The following is a 13,491-nucleotide window of genomic DNA, read 5'->3' on the forward strand; positions in this document are numbered from 1 at the left end:
GCATAGACATCTGTACCGAGCTGATATAGCTAAGTGGAATTTCTCATACAAAATTCATAGATTTGCTTAAAGAAACTGCATAAATCCTGCGTCGTTGTCCCGGTTCTTCGAATTTTCACGTGAAAATCTCTCAGGGCGTTGCTTTCCACCGGCCCCAGCGTCCTGCGAAAGAAAATCCAAAATTAAAATTTTCAAAAAATTTTCACTTACAAAATTTTTCGGCAAAATTTATACCCCAAATTTTCGTAGTTTTCCGCTCTTTTCCGACTCGGACGGTGCCCGCGCGTGAGGACCGTGCGCCTGACCGCTTTTCCGACAATTTTCGCGCGGAAAACGCGGAAAATCGTGCGCCGATCACAGCATAGACATCTGTACCGAGCTGATATAGCTAAGTGGAATTTCTCATACAAAATTCATAGATTTGCTTAAAGAAACTGCATAAATCCTGCGTCGTTGTCCCGGTTCTTCGAATTTTCACGTGAAAATCTCTCAGGGCGTTGCTTTCCACCGGCCCCAGCGTCCTGCGAAAGAAAATCCAAAATTAAAATTTTCAAAAAATTTTCACTTACAAAATTTTTCGGCAAAATTTATACCCCAAATTTTCGTAGTTTTCCGCTCTTTTCCGACTCGGACGGTGCCCGCGCGTGAGGACCGTGCGCCTGACCGCTTTTCCGACAATTTTCGCGCGGAAAACGCGGAAAATCGTGCGCCGATCACAGCATAGACATCTGTACCGAGCTGATATAGCTAAGTGGAATTTCTCATACAAAATTCATAGATTTGCTTAAAGAAACTGCATAAATCCTGCGTCGTTGTCCCGGTTCTTCGAATTTTCACGTGAAAATCTCTCAGGGCGTTGCTTTCCACCGGCCCCAGCGTCCTGCGAAAGAAAATCCAAAATTAAAATTTTCAAAAAATTTTCACTTACAAAATTTTTCGGCAAAATTTATACCCCAAATTTTCGTAGTTTTCCGCTCTTTTCCGACTCGGACGGTGCCCGCGCGTGAGGACCGTGCGCCTGACCACTTTTCCGACAATTTTCGCGCGGAAAACGCGGAAAATCGTGCGCCGATCACAGCATAGACATCTGTACCGAGCTGATATAGCTAAGTGGAATTTCTCATACAAAATTTATTTATGATTTATTTATTCATTTGCTTTCATGGTTACATGAAGCCCCGTTAGGGCATTGCAAAGTTAGGTACATTAACAATACATACATGCTAAATATATAATTATTATACAATTACATGCAAACTACGTGTTACATTATTTTATAATAGATTTTATCATGTAATTATATAGGGCATTCATTTTGAATCGAAATTATTTTTATTTATTGATCGCACTAATTAATTAAGTTTGTTATAATGTCAATTAGTTTCTTCTTTGTTAATAATTTAGTAATATTAAGTAGGTACAAGTATGTTAATATAAAATAGTTTCGATTATCAGTAAGAATGTCATATTAAACTTAAATTAACAGGTTATAGTAAGTACAACATAGTCTGAAGCATGGATTTAGAAGTAATAATTCTTATAACTTACATAAGTATTAGTAGGTATTTAAAAATTCTTTGGTCTAAAGTCTAAACATACAAATAGGATATGCAAATATAGTGTCGGTCGTGCAATTGAGGTCATGTATTAAATAGGTAGGTATGGTTAGTTTTGCAGTAATTCGTCTATCTCATAGAAACTATTCTGTATGAGCCATTGTTTGAGTTTACGCTTAAAGGTCCTATCGTTATTTTCGTCTGTAATATATTTAGGAATTTTGTTATATATGTGAGTTGTTCTGTATAACGGGCCGCGACTAGAGATTTGTAATTTATAGGTGGGGTATACTAGTTTATTTTGCAAACGTGTGCTTCTTCCGTGTTTCGGTAGTTTTGTATAAACTGTTATGCTTTCTGACAAACATAGCCGTCTCCATTATATATATTGAGGGTACGGTTAGAATTTTTTTGTTTAGGAAGTGCGGTCTACAGCTTTCGCGTGGTTTTATGTTGACTAGGATACGGATACATTTTTTCTGCAGGATGAAGATATCCTGTGCGTTGGTACTCTCCCCCCAGAGGATTATCCCATATCGGATCCAAGAATATGCGTATGCATAGTACGCGGAAAGAGCAGTTTCGTAATTTGTATTTGCTTTCAGTATGCTGAGAGCATATACAAATCGCGAAAGCTTAACGCTTAGGTTGTGAACATGGCTCTTCCAGTCCAGGTGAGTATCGATCGTTAGACCGAGAAGAGTAAAGTTACTAACTTCTTTAATTTTTATATTATTCGCGAGTGGTTTTAGATTTAGTGGATGTTTTTGGTGCGGCTTAAATTGTATGAGTTTAGTTTTATTTAGATTTATTTCTAGATTATTGTGTGATAAATGGTTTTGAATGTTTGCTAGGTTTTCCGAGATGATGTTTTCACATTCTGTCACATTCGTGCACATAGACAGGACCGATACGTCATCCGCAAACATAATGCATCGCGAGTGTGGGCTTATAATGTTAGGTAGGTCGTTTATGTATACCAAAAAAAGGGTACATCCGAGGACACTTCCTTGTGGTATAGACCAGTTCGTAACGCGTACGTCCGATTGAAAGTCGCTTATTCCGTTTGTCCGTTCATCGCGATATTGCACTTGTACAAATTGTTGTCTATCCTTCAGGTAGGTTTCTAGCCATCGGTGAGCGTTTCCTCGTATACCTGAGTCGTATATTTTTTTTAATAGTAGTTTGTGTGAAACTTTGTCATATGCTTTAGTCATATCTAGTAGCAGCCCGACACCGTACTTTTTTTGTTCTAGACAGTTCAGGATTGCTTGTATATATTCAAAGACAGCCAGCGTTGTCGAACGATTTTCCCTAAAACCGTATTGGTTTTCTTTCAAGATGTTGTATTTTTCCAGAAATCTGTATATACGGTTTGTTATGGTTTTTTTCGAAGATCTTTGATAGCGCGGGCAATAAGGCGATGGGTCGATAGCTACTCGGTTCTTTTGGCTTCCCGCCTTTCTTAAGGATAGGTCGTATTTTAGCTATCTTTAGTTTATCAGGACAGTAGGCCTCGTCAAAGGATTGATTAATAAGAAATGTCAGGGGAGGGGTTAATTCATTTATACACGTTTTTATTAATGTCGGTGGGATTTCATCTGCGCCGAAGCTGCGTTTGTTTTCTAATCTACGAATGATTTTGTATATTTCTTGCTCTGTAGCCGGCTCTAGAAACAAGGAGTTAAGGGATCGCGGTTCATTATTATACATATAGGTATTGTAGCTTTTGGAAGCTGTCCCGTCATCATAGGATGACTTGCCAACTGATGTGAAGTATTCATTAAATAGATTTGCAACTGCTTGTGGTTCTTTAATTAAGCCCGATTGTGTCGAAAGCATTATGTTTTTAGTGTCTGTCTGTTTGTTTTTATTCGTTACGTCCTTTATTATGTGCCACATGGTTTTAGTTGTGTTTTTAGAGCTTCGCATCTTTTTTACATTATTAAATTTCCTAGATAGTTTAATGCATTTTTTAAGTAACTTACTGTAGATTTTATGGTGTCTTTTTAAAATACTGTTGTTAGACTCATTCGTTAGTATCTTAAGTATGCGTTTGTGACGGCATGAGTTTTTTAGCCCGGTGGTTAGAAAGGTTTTGGTACTGGCTTTAATCTTAAGTCTGCGTTTAGGAATACATATGTCAAGGTTTTGGGTTAATTGCTCTATAAAGTTATTATAGTTTTCGTTTGCATTGTAGTTTAGTGATATTATTTTGTTCCAGTTTATAGTTTCCAGTCTTGTTTTAAAGTTAGTCATTGATTTGGCATTAAAAATACGTTTAGTTACGTACTGGGTGGAATTTGTATTTGTTTTTCCGCGGAACTTATATATGCAGATGATACTTTTATGGTCTGAGATACCATGATCCTCAACCACAAAAGTAAGCTCATTATCATTGGTGAAAATTAAGTCTATACACGAGGAAGTCGTTTCTGTCACCCGGGTTGGTTTATCAATTATTTGTTTAAGGTTTAGTTCGAGCATCAGATTGGAGAGTTTACGATAATCTTTTATTTTAGGCATTGGAAGTGCATCAATATTAAAATCTCCCGCTATTATAACTTTTTTGTTTGGTATTTTAGCGTAAACTTTCTTAAGTAGAGTTTCTATGAAAGTGAAGAAGACCTCAATCTCACGATCAGCACGATACAAATTTATGAGTAATAGATTATGCGAAGGTAGCTCTACCGCGCAACATTCAATAATGTATTCAGTCGATAAGTCCGTTATGTCTTGTCTTTCTCTAAACTCTATCCCATTTTTAATTAGTATTGCTACACCACCTCCTTGTCGTTTCTTACGATGAAACGACGCCGCAGAGTTGTAGCCGTCTATTGTAATTAGATCTTTTTGGGATTCAGAGATCCATGTTTCTGAGATGCAAGCAAAGTCTATATTTTGTTCCTCGAGGAAGCTTGATAATATATGTGATTTGTTTTTTAAGCTCTGCGCGTTCTGCATAAGTATGTTAAAATTACTATCTTTAGTAGCATCTTCACTATTACTTCCGAAATGTCTCCGAGATGGTATGTGGTTTATGACCGGGCTGGCTACGAAAGTCCATGTTAGTGTTGTCACACTGTAGCTGCTGTGACTCATTCATTTGATGGGATGCACTAGCTCTGCTCGTTTCTTTTCCAGCAATGGACAGTTTGCTGCCACGTAGAGATACGTGTTTGCCGCCTTTCCGGGCGTTTAGGTATTCATCTCTCATCATTTTCCTCTCCTGTAGTGCTTTCCCGGTTAGGAATGCTGTAACGGCAAGTCCTGTATTTCGAAAGTATCGGCTGTTCTGTAAGATGTACTTAGTCATACGTTTGCTTATCAGTTCTATGACTATTGGGCGCCGAGAGCCTCCTTTCCCGAGGCGATTCATGTCTTCGATATAACCTTGGATGTTAATGTTTAGTATGTCGCCAAATAGGTGGACTAACCTATCATTTAGTTCAGCCTCTGTTTCGCGATGATACTCGTTTAAACCATACAGCACAATTTTCTTGCAATAATCCGCGTTACTCTGAGGTTTAGGTCCAGGTGCAAACTGTTCCGAGATCATATTTATTTCCTGTTTTAATTTATGACACTCCGATTCCATAGTCTTCATTTTTTCACTTAGTTCTCTCAGATCTTTTTTAATATTTGTCTGTTCACTGATTAACGTATTTGTCTTCTCTGTGAGTTCTAGTTTAAATTTATTAATTGCTGAGTTTATTTCGCACTGAATCGTCGTTTTTAATTCGCTGAGGATGGATCTCTTATTTTTTTCTAGTTTTGTGTCTAGTAACTGACTTATTTGTTCCAATGTACAGTTTGAATTTAGGAGCGGTGGCGTAGGGGTTTTCTGGGTAGGGGTTTCTACTGTGATTGTGTCTCCGAGGATGCTGCGATCCTCGGCGAAGTGATCGTCTATGGACATGTCAGTGTCGTTTATTGTCGTTATCGTGTCGTGTCCGGGGTTGCAGCGCACGGGAGTGTTATCGTTCCTCGAGCGGCGTGTTATTTGCTGGCATTGCATACATCTCCAAGAGCGCCTTAGGTCATCAGAATGCACCTCAAAATGTGATTTTGTCATATTAAGGCACTCATAATGGAAGGCGCCCCGACAAGATGTACAGTGCAGTAGTTCGCTTGCAGCGACCTTGTTGTCACAGGCCACACAGTTCATAATTGCGTGCACTCGTAGTTTGGCGGTTAATAGGTGACTCACGCGTCGCTGACCGATTGCAACGGCTACTTGTCTCGTCGATATGCGCCGACAGGGATGCAGCGGCTCTTCCACTGACGTGCGAGGAGGACAGCTGTCGATACGTCGGGTTCAATGACCTGCGGTCAACGGCCGACCTTGGCACACAGCGGTTTAACTACTAGATAATGTGTCACTAATTCACTGTAGATTTAATTGTTTTATTTCAGATATTGTTTACACTATTTACACTTATTTGGTTTGATAATTCGTTGTAATCACATTTATATGCACTTTACTCGTAATTTTCTCTTGATATCACCCGTTTTTCCCTCGTTTATTATTTTCAAAACAGAGCGTCGTGGATTAGATGTTTACACATCCGCGCGCGCGGGGGGATTGCCCTCCTTTTGTAGGCATAAGTCTGTATAGTGCCTCTGTCAGCTTCTGGGCTTTATTGGCTACCTCTTCTATATGTTTTTTGTATTTAAGACTCTTGTCAAGCCATATTCCCAAATATTTAACGTGCTCTTTTGGTGTCACTCTAGCACCTTGAATCCAAAAATTAATAGGATCTAGCCTTCGCCTTCCACTGAACACTATTGCTTCCGTTTTTTCTGGCGCTAGGGCGAACTGCCTTTCTTGCATCCAGGTGTTTATTCGGTCAAGTGCTGTGTTTGCCCGTGTCATGAGGGTAGCTTCAGTTTTGGCTACGACTACAAGAGCCAAATCATCGGCAAACCCTACCAGTTCTGTACCTTCTTCCTGCTTTAGCTTAAAAACGCCATCATATAGAATATTCCACAGAGTTGGGCCAAGTATGGATCCTTGTGGAACTCCACTACTAACTTGAATCCTCTCCTCCAAACCCTTACTTTCTTTCACTACTATAAATCGGTTCTCCAGGTAGCTACTAAGCAGGTTTTGAATGTAACCTGGGAAACCTCTCTTCCGTATTTCTAAAAGAATCTCCCTCCACGAAGCTGAGTTGAAAGCGTTTCTCACGTCAAGGCAGATCAGGGCACATAGCTTTCTGGTTTTCTTTGTGCCTTGCTTTCATGGCGGTTTCTGTAACTCTCCTTACAGCCATCAGCGTCGACCGACCCTGTCTAAAGCCATATTGATGATCGGAGAGGCTGCCGTGGTCTGGCAGTAGTTGTTCGATCCTGTTGAGAAGGAGTCTCTCCATCAGCTTGCCATATGCATCTGTGAGGACTGCGGCGGACAAATTGAAAATATCTAAGTCACGCATATCCAGAGCTACAGTTCAAGATCTGGGCATGAAAGCTTTTGTGAAATCGTCCGCTCCAGAGTACGTGAAAGACCAAGAAATGCGTGCTAAGCGAGGTTGCCGTCGAGTTTACCAAAAAACTTTGAAAAAAACTCTCATAATTGATGACGAAACTTATGTACTGGTTAACCCCTCTGATATTGCTGGGAAGCAATATTTCCACGCTACCAGTCGTAGTGAGGTGGATTACAGCGAAAAAGTTGAAACAAAGGCTAAATTTTTTAAGAAGAATCTAGTTTGGCAAGCTATAGACGAAAACGGCAATGTTTCCGAATCATTTATCTGTACACGGTCTATGAACGCACAAGTTCAACTTCGAGAGTGTATTATGAAGCGATTAATACCGTTTATAGACAAGAATTATCAGAGGGAAGACGTTGTATTCTGGCCGGATATGGCTTCGTGTCATTACGAGTCTGAAGTCACTCAATATTTCGTCGAATTCATATCTAAACAAAACAATGCTCCAAATGTTCCTCAAGCTCGAGTTATCGAAATCTTTTGGGCTCTGTGTAAAAAGGAATACAGGACATCTTTCAAACAAAGATGGGCTAGATTGGCCAAAGGGTGGCAACAACATCTGGAAAAGAAGTCATGAGACGTGCAAGCATTAATTTGAGAAAAATCGGCTATAAAGGCATCGCAGGAGCAATTTTGATATAGATTGTATTTTTATTATTATTATGCACTAGCTTCTGCTCGCGGCTTCGCCCGCGTGGCCTACAGGAAACAAATGCCATTTTTTTTTAGAAACAAACATTAGGTATAACATCAGGACACGCACCCTGAACAGCACCGAATATCACATATAATAACCTTCCAACCCCCATTTCATCCCTTTAGGTGGACATTTTCTCAGTCGTTTCTTAGCTGACACCTAACCTCAAGAAAAAACCAACTTTCAAGTTAATAATATCAATAATTAAAACTTTACCATACAAACTTTCATCCCCTATTTTACCACCCTTATGGGCGAATTTTCCAAAAATCCTGAAACACGTACTTCTTCATTTGTGACCGAGAACCCAAATACCAATTTTCATGCAAATTACTTGAAAAATGACGGACTTTCATACTAACTTCCATCCCCCATTTAACCCACTTAGGGGTAGAATTTCGAAAAATCCTTTCTTAGTGGATATGTACTCTTTAGAAAGAATAGATCCTCCAAATATCATGTCTTTATGACCAGCGGCTTAGGCTGTGCGTTGATATATATGTCAGTCAGTCAGTCAGGACTTTGAATTATATATATTACTAGCTGACCCAGCGAACTTCGTTCCGCCTAACAGTCGATTCAAATTTTTTTTTTTTTTAAATATCAATTCACTATCAGAAATTCTAAAATCCCCACGATTTATTCACTTATACTTCAATATTCGATTTATACTTCAGTATTTTGCAGCATCAGGATTGAGGAGTTAGGATCCGAAGTTCAATGATGTAGCCTATGCTTGGTACCTAAAATAATTTTGCATCATCCGCAGTTCCTGAAACATTATAGTTTAGGAGTGCTGTACCCTACATCATCAGGGTTTAAGAGTTGAGACTTGAAGTCTGAGAATAAAGTCGTTGCTTGGTACCTACAATATGAATTCACTATGAACACTTCCTGAATCTTGATAACTCAGGCGGGCAGTAACCCTGCAGCATCTGAATTAAGGAGTTGAATCCAGAATTTTTATGTGACCACCACGAAAACTTTTTTTGTTGATTAAAAAAAAATTTTGCAAATCGGTTCAGAAATCTCGAAAAAATCGATGTAGAAACTTTTTTCTACATCCCCTCAACCACCTCCTTTTTGACAGTCGGTTAAAAGCCCATGACCTTGAAATATTTACGGAACAATTTTTAAAATATCCCCTTTCTAACAAAAAAAGAATGAATGAAATCGGACTACGCGTTAATGAATTACAACTCAGTATACATTTTAACTTTCATCCCCTCTCCTACGGGAACCATGCTGAATTTCGGGATAAAAAGTATCCTATATTCTTCCTCATAGTATGACCTCAAATCGTACCAAGTTTCATTGGAATCCATTCAGTAGTTTCAGCGTGATGCGCGGCCGTGATACAGACAGACAGACAGACAGACAGACAGACAGACAGATAGACAGACAGACAGACAAAAATGAAAAAAATTACAGTTTTGGGTTCAGTATCGATTATAGAGTGCCCTCGAAAAAAAAATTTCAAAATATCTTCAATGTACAGAATTTGACCTGTTACAGTTTTATTATAAGTATATTGATTGATGATTGATGATTGATAATTTATAATGACACACAACAGTTAACATATAATTTTTCATTACAAAAAAAATTTCATTGACTTGTCTCTTTACTTCTGGGACACCCCAGTATTTTCATAGCACTCAGCGACATGGGATAGAACCAATTAATATTTCAATGTTAAAATCATTTTCAGAACCATTGATATTTTGATGAGCCGCTGTTTGTCAAACTTTCACGAATTAATAACAACCTCATTCACATTCACAGCATGCTTTTTACGAAGATATTTTCGCACTTTGGATGGAACCAATAATGTTCTATTTTTATTTTTATTTTATGAACAAATATTTTTGATTTACATTTCATTAACAGCTGTAACCCATTGATTTACTTTTATGGAAGGGATTAGAACCCTCACCAATAATATGATGCACAATTTTGCCATTTAGACCAGTGAGGCAAATGCAACTACCGGGAAAATCTTCTTAACTAACATATGCAAGATTGATGTACTTTTATGGAAGGGATTAGAACCCTCAGCAATAATATGATGCACAAACAATAATTGTGCCATATAGTCCAGTGAGGCAAATGCAACTTCCGGGAAAATGCAACCAATCTAATTATCTTCATAACTAACATAATTATGCAAGATAATTAGTTTGGTTGCATTTTCCCGGTAGTTGCAATTGCCTCGCCTTATATGAAAATGGATACTCGATCTCGCTATCTGATAGGCAATAAATACATGAGTGTTGTTTTTAAATAGGAGCAACCTTAAAAAACCATATTTAACCTTCGACTAATTTGCCAAATGTCCTCGGACTGATCAAAAATACCACTGAGAAAAAAAATCATAAACTGTAACCGATTGATTTAGTTTTATGGAAGGGAACAGAACCCTCAGCAATTAGGAATACGACGTAGACATTTTTGTTGTTGACACAAGCCGATTTTACAGCTGGATGTAAGTCTCTTGTAGGGGTTTCCATACCGATACTTCCAGACTTGTGCCACTTGTGTGTAGCAGCTCCTTGAGACTTGTTTAAGTTGACTGTCCACTCTGTGCAATCTAGTGCAAGGTTGTTATTCATCAGCATAATCTTCATATTCTTTCTTGAGTGAAAATCATTTCTCTCATCATAGCAACGACTTATGATCGTACTCCTCCTAGAGGGACCCTTGATCCAGTTTTCTTTAGTGCTTCAAATATTATGGAATACAATCAAAAACTCGCCCAGCGGAGCCCTTCTCTTTTCGTGGAGAAATAGATTTCAAATTTATGTATGTTCTATTATATAATGCTCTTGACAACACATCAGTGATCATGGCTTTGTTAGAAGCTGTCCCCGCATGTATTACTGCTTGACTTTGTTAGGACGCTAAGTTTCTTGCCAGCTGGTTTTGTTTTGGATTTGATGTATTGTCTGAACTTGAGTTGATGCATCTACCTGAAATAATACAAAAAGCCATGTAAAAAATGATATTATGTACCCCATGTTCTCAAAGGTGGTGAAGTCTGCCATATTATGCACTTGGCCAGCACGGCCCAAACCCTTCTCGTTCTGAGAGAAGACCCGTCCTAAGTAGAGTGGCCCGGCGGGCGATGGGTTTATCTATCATCTATCATAACCACAATTTAATTTTTTTTGTCTGATGTTACCGCAAATTCACGGTTTTCAGATTTCCCCCCTAATGTCTGCTATAAGACCTACCTACCTACCAAATTTCATCATTCTAGGTCAACGGGAAGTACCCCGTAGGTTTCTTGACAGACCGACAGACAGACAGACAGACAGGCAGACGGACAGACGAACAGACAGACAGACAGACAACAAAGTCATCCTATAAGGGTTCCGTTTTTCCTCTTGAGGTACGGAACCCCAAAAACAGATGAAATTATTTTGGACTCACAAGGTGAACTTACTAAAACAAACTGAGATTGAAGCAAAACATTTCAGAACCGAACCTGCACTGTACAACCCATGTATTCAACTTCTTATTTTCAACTAATCATCCACAAAAATCGAAAAGGTAAGACTATTATGTTATACTAGCTGACCTGCCCCTGCTTCGCTCGGGTGGAGTTTAGAAAATTGAGTTTAAAAAAAAGAGATCATTTTCATGATGTACTGCATCATGAAAATGAAAAATTTACTGAATTTACTAATACAACTAAAATGGCGTCAATGGTTTCAAAAAGTATAAATTAAGATCTAATGCCTGCTTACAACCACGTCGGAATTACTATTTACTAATTTTAATCAATAAAAGGCACTATCTATCATACTTCGGTTGATTATACGTACCACTAAGTCCAAACAGCACCTCGATTCTCGTAGGATAGGAGATTGGTGTTCGACGCCAGCCATTTTTCTTGATGGACCCTTGTAGAGGATATAGGAATGATGTCCGACCCGACGACGCTGTTTGTGTTACTTTTGTGTTTACTCAACTAATTGAAACTTCTTTTAATATTAATCAAATAACTAATAGAAACAAAATATGGAACATTAAACAAATAAAATTAAAATAAAAACCGCGATACAAAATTGTAAAATCTTGAGACGTGCTTCGAGACCATATTCAATGTACTCTGTGCTTGAGACCATAGACCAGTGTTGCCAACGGTAAAATGAACTCCCCACCAGATTCAAGTGATTCAACATCTAAAACTACCAGAAAACCACTAACGAAAAACGGCCCTACTCTCAAATCCGCTAAATTTTCTACTAAACAATTTTTTAAACGACTTCATAAAAGAAGGAGGTTCTCAAATCCCCGTGTATAGTCTGTCGAGCTTACTAAAAAATCATTTTACGAGAAATCCCCGCGTATCTATTGAGCTAGATATGTAAATAGTCTATCGAGCGGGATGGTTCATTCGAAATCACGTTATTTTGAAGGATCACTATTGTCTACACAGTAAAATAATAAAAAAATGGAAAATCTAAAAGTGCACACCTCGAACACTCATTCATAACTATTTTATACTAAGTTAAAAAAATAACCAAATTTATAAATTTTATTTATTTAAATGTGTAAATGTCTGCTATATTTTATAAAACTGAATTCTACTTAACCACCAGAAAAATCCACTAACCACTAAAAGCAATATTTCGCCACTAAAGGGGGGGTCGAAACCACCAGTTTTAGTGGTAAATCCACTAAGTCGGCAACACAGCCATAGACTATACAAAATGGCTACAATTTAGGGATGTAATAAAATAATCGATTTTTATTTTCTTATAATCGATTTTTACTATCGATTTTTATAGAAATTTTAATCGATTTTTAGTAAATCGATTATATAAATTACGTGTTCAAATAGATTTTCAGAAACAGATCGTATCTATGCGAAGGATGAAAAAATCTTGCAGTAAGTTTCAATTTTATAAACAGCGCCATCTTTGCGTTGGATGCAAAATCTTGAATTAAGTTCATACGTATAGTATAGTAGTAAGCGCGCGTTTTGACGTTTTATAAAAAGTTACTGATTTGACTAGCTGTCAAATACCGTATAGTGCAACGGGCGGGGTTTGAACCGTTGTTTAGTGCAACCGCACTCAACCAGCCGGCGGCGGGAGGCGCGGGGTGCCCGCGCGACATCTGCCTTCGCGTCGGAAGAAGATTGCATTCGCGGTGCAACGGGCGAACACGCCACATACAGCTTATAAAGTTAATTAATGATTACAAATATACCAGTGACTCTAATACAGCCGTTTTCATAAACACACCACCATTTTTGGTCCTTCGAACCGGATTTCGCTTTGGTCCGCGAAGCCCACACCGTGAATCAAACAAAATTCAATATACCAGTGAAGACTTCGCGAGAAGAAGTGCATCGCGGAAACCAGAGGACAGGGACATGACATTGAGTGAGTTTGTTCCAAAATATCCTTCTTAGTCCTTCTTAATTTCCGTCTTCTAGCATTCTTTTTGGATCAGACATTGTGATCTCTTCGCACTTCATTGGTAATCACAAATCATATAATCATTAAGTCATTATTTCATAATTTAATAATTACAATTAACTGTTAGATTATGATTATAGGCAGTTAAGCATTAAAATATCATAAATTTAATGCACAAAGCTTTGTTTTTACAAACTATAATACAAATCAATAATTAAACATAAACAATACTTAAATAATTAGCTAAAATATTGCTAATTCATTAAAAATTCATACACGTAATTGATAGGTGATAGGAACTTATTACG

This window comes from Maniola hyperantus, unplaced genomic scaffold (assembly GCF_902806685.2).
Source record: "Maniola hyperantus unplaced genomic scaffold, iAphHyp1.2, whole genome shotgun sequence".
Taxonomy (NCBI): Eukaryota; Metazoa; Arthropoda; class Insecta; order Lepidoptera; family Nymphalidae; genus Maniola; species Maniola hyperantus.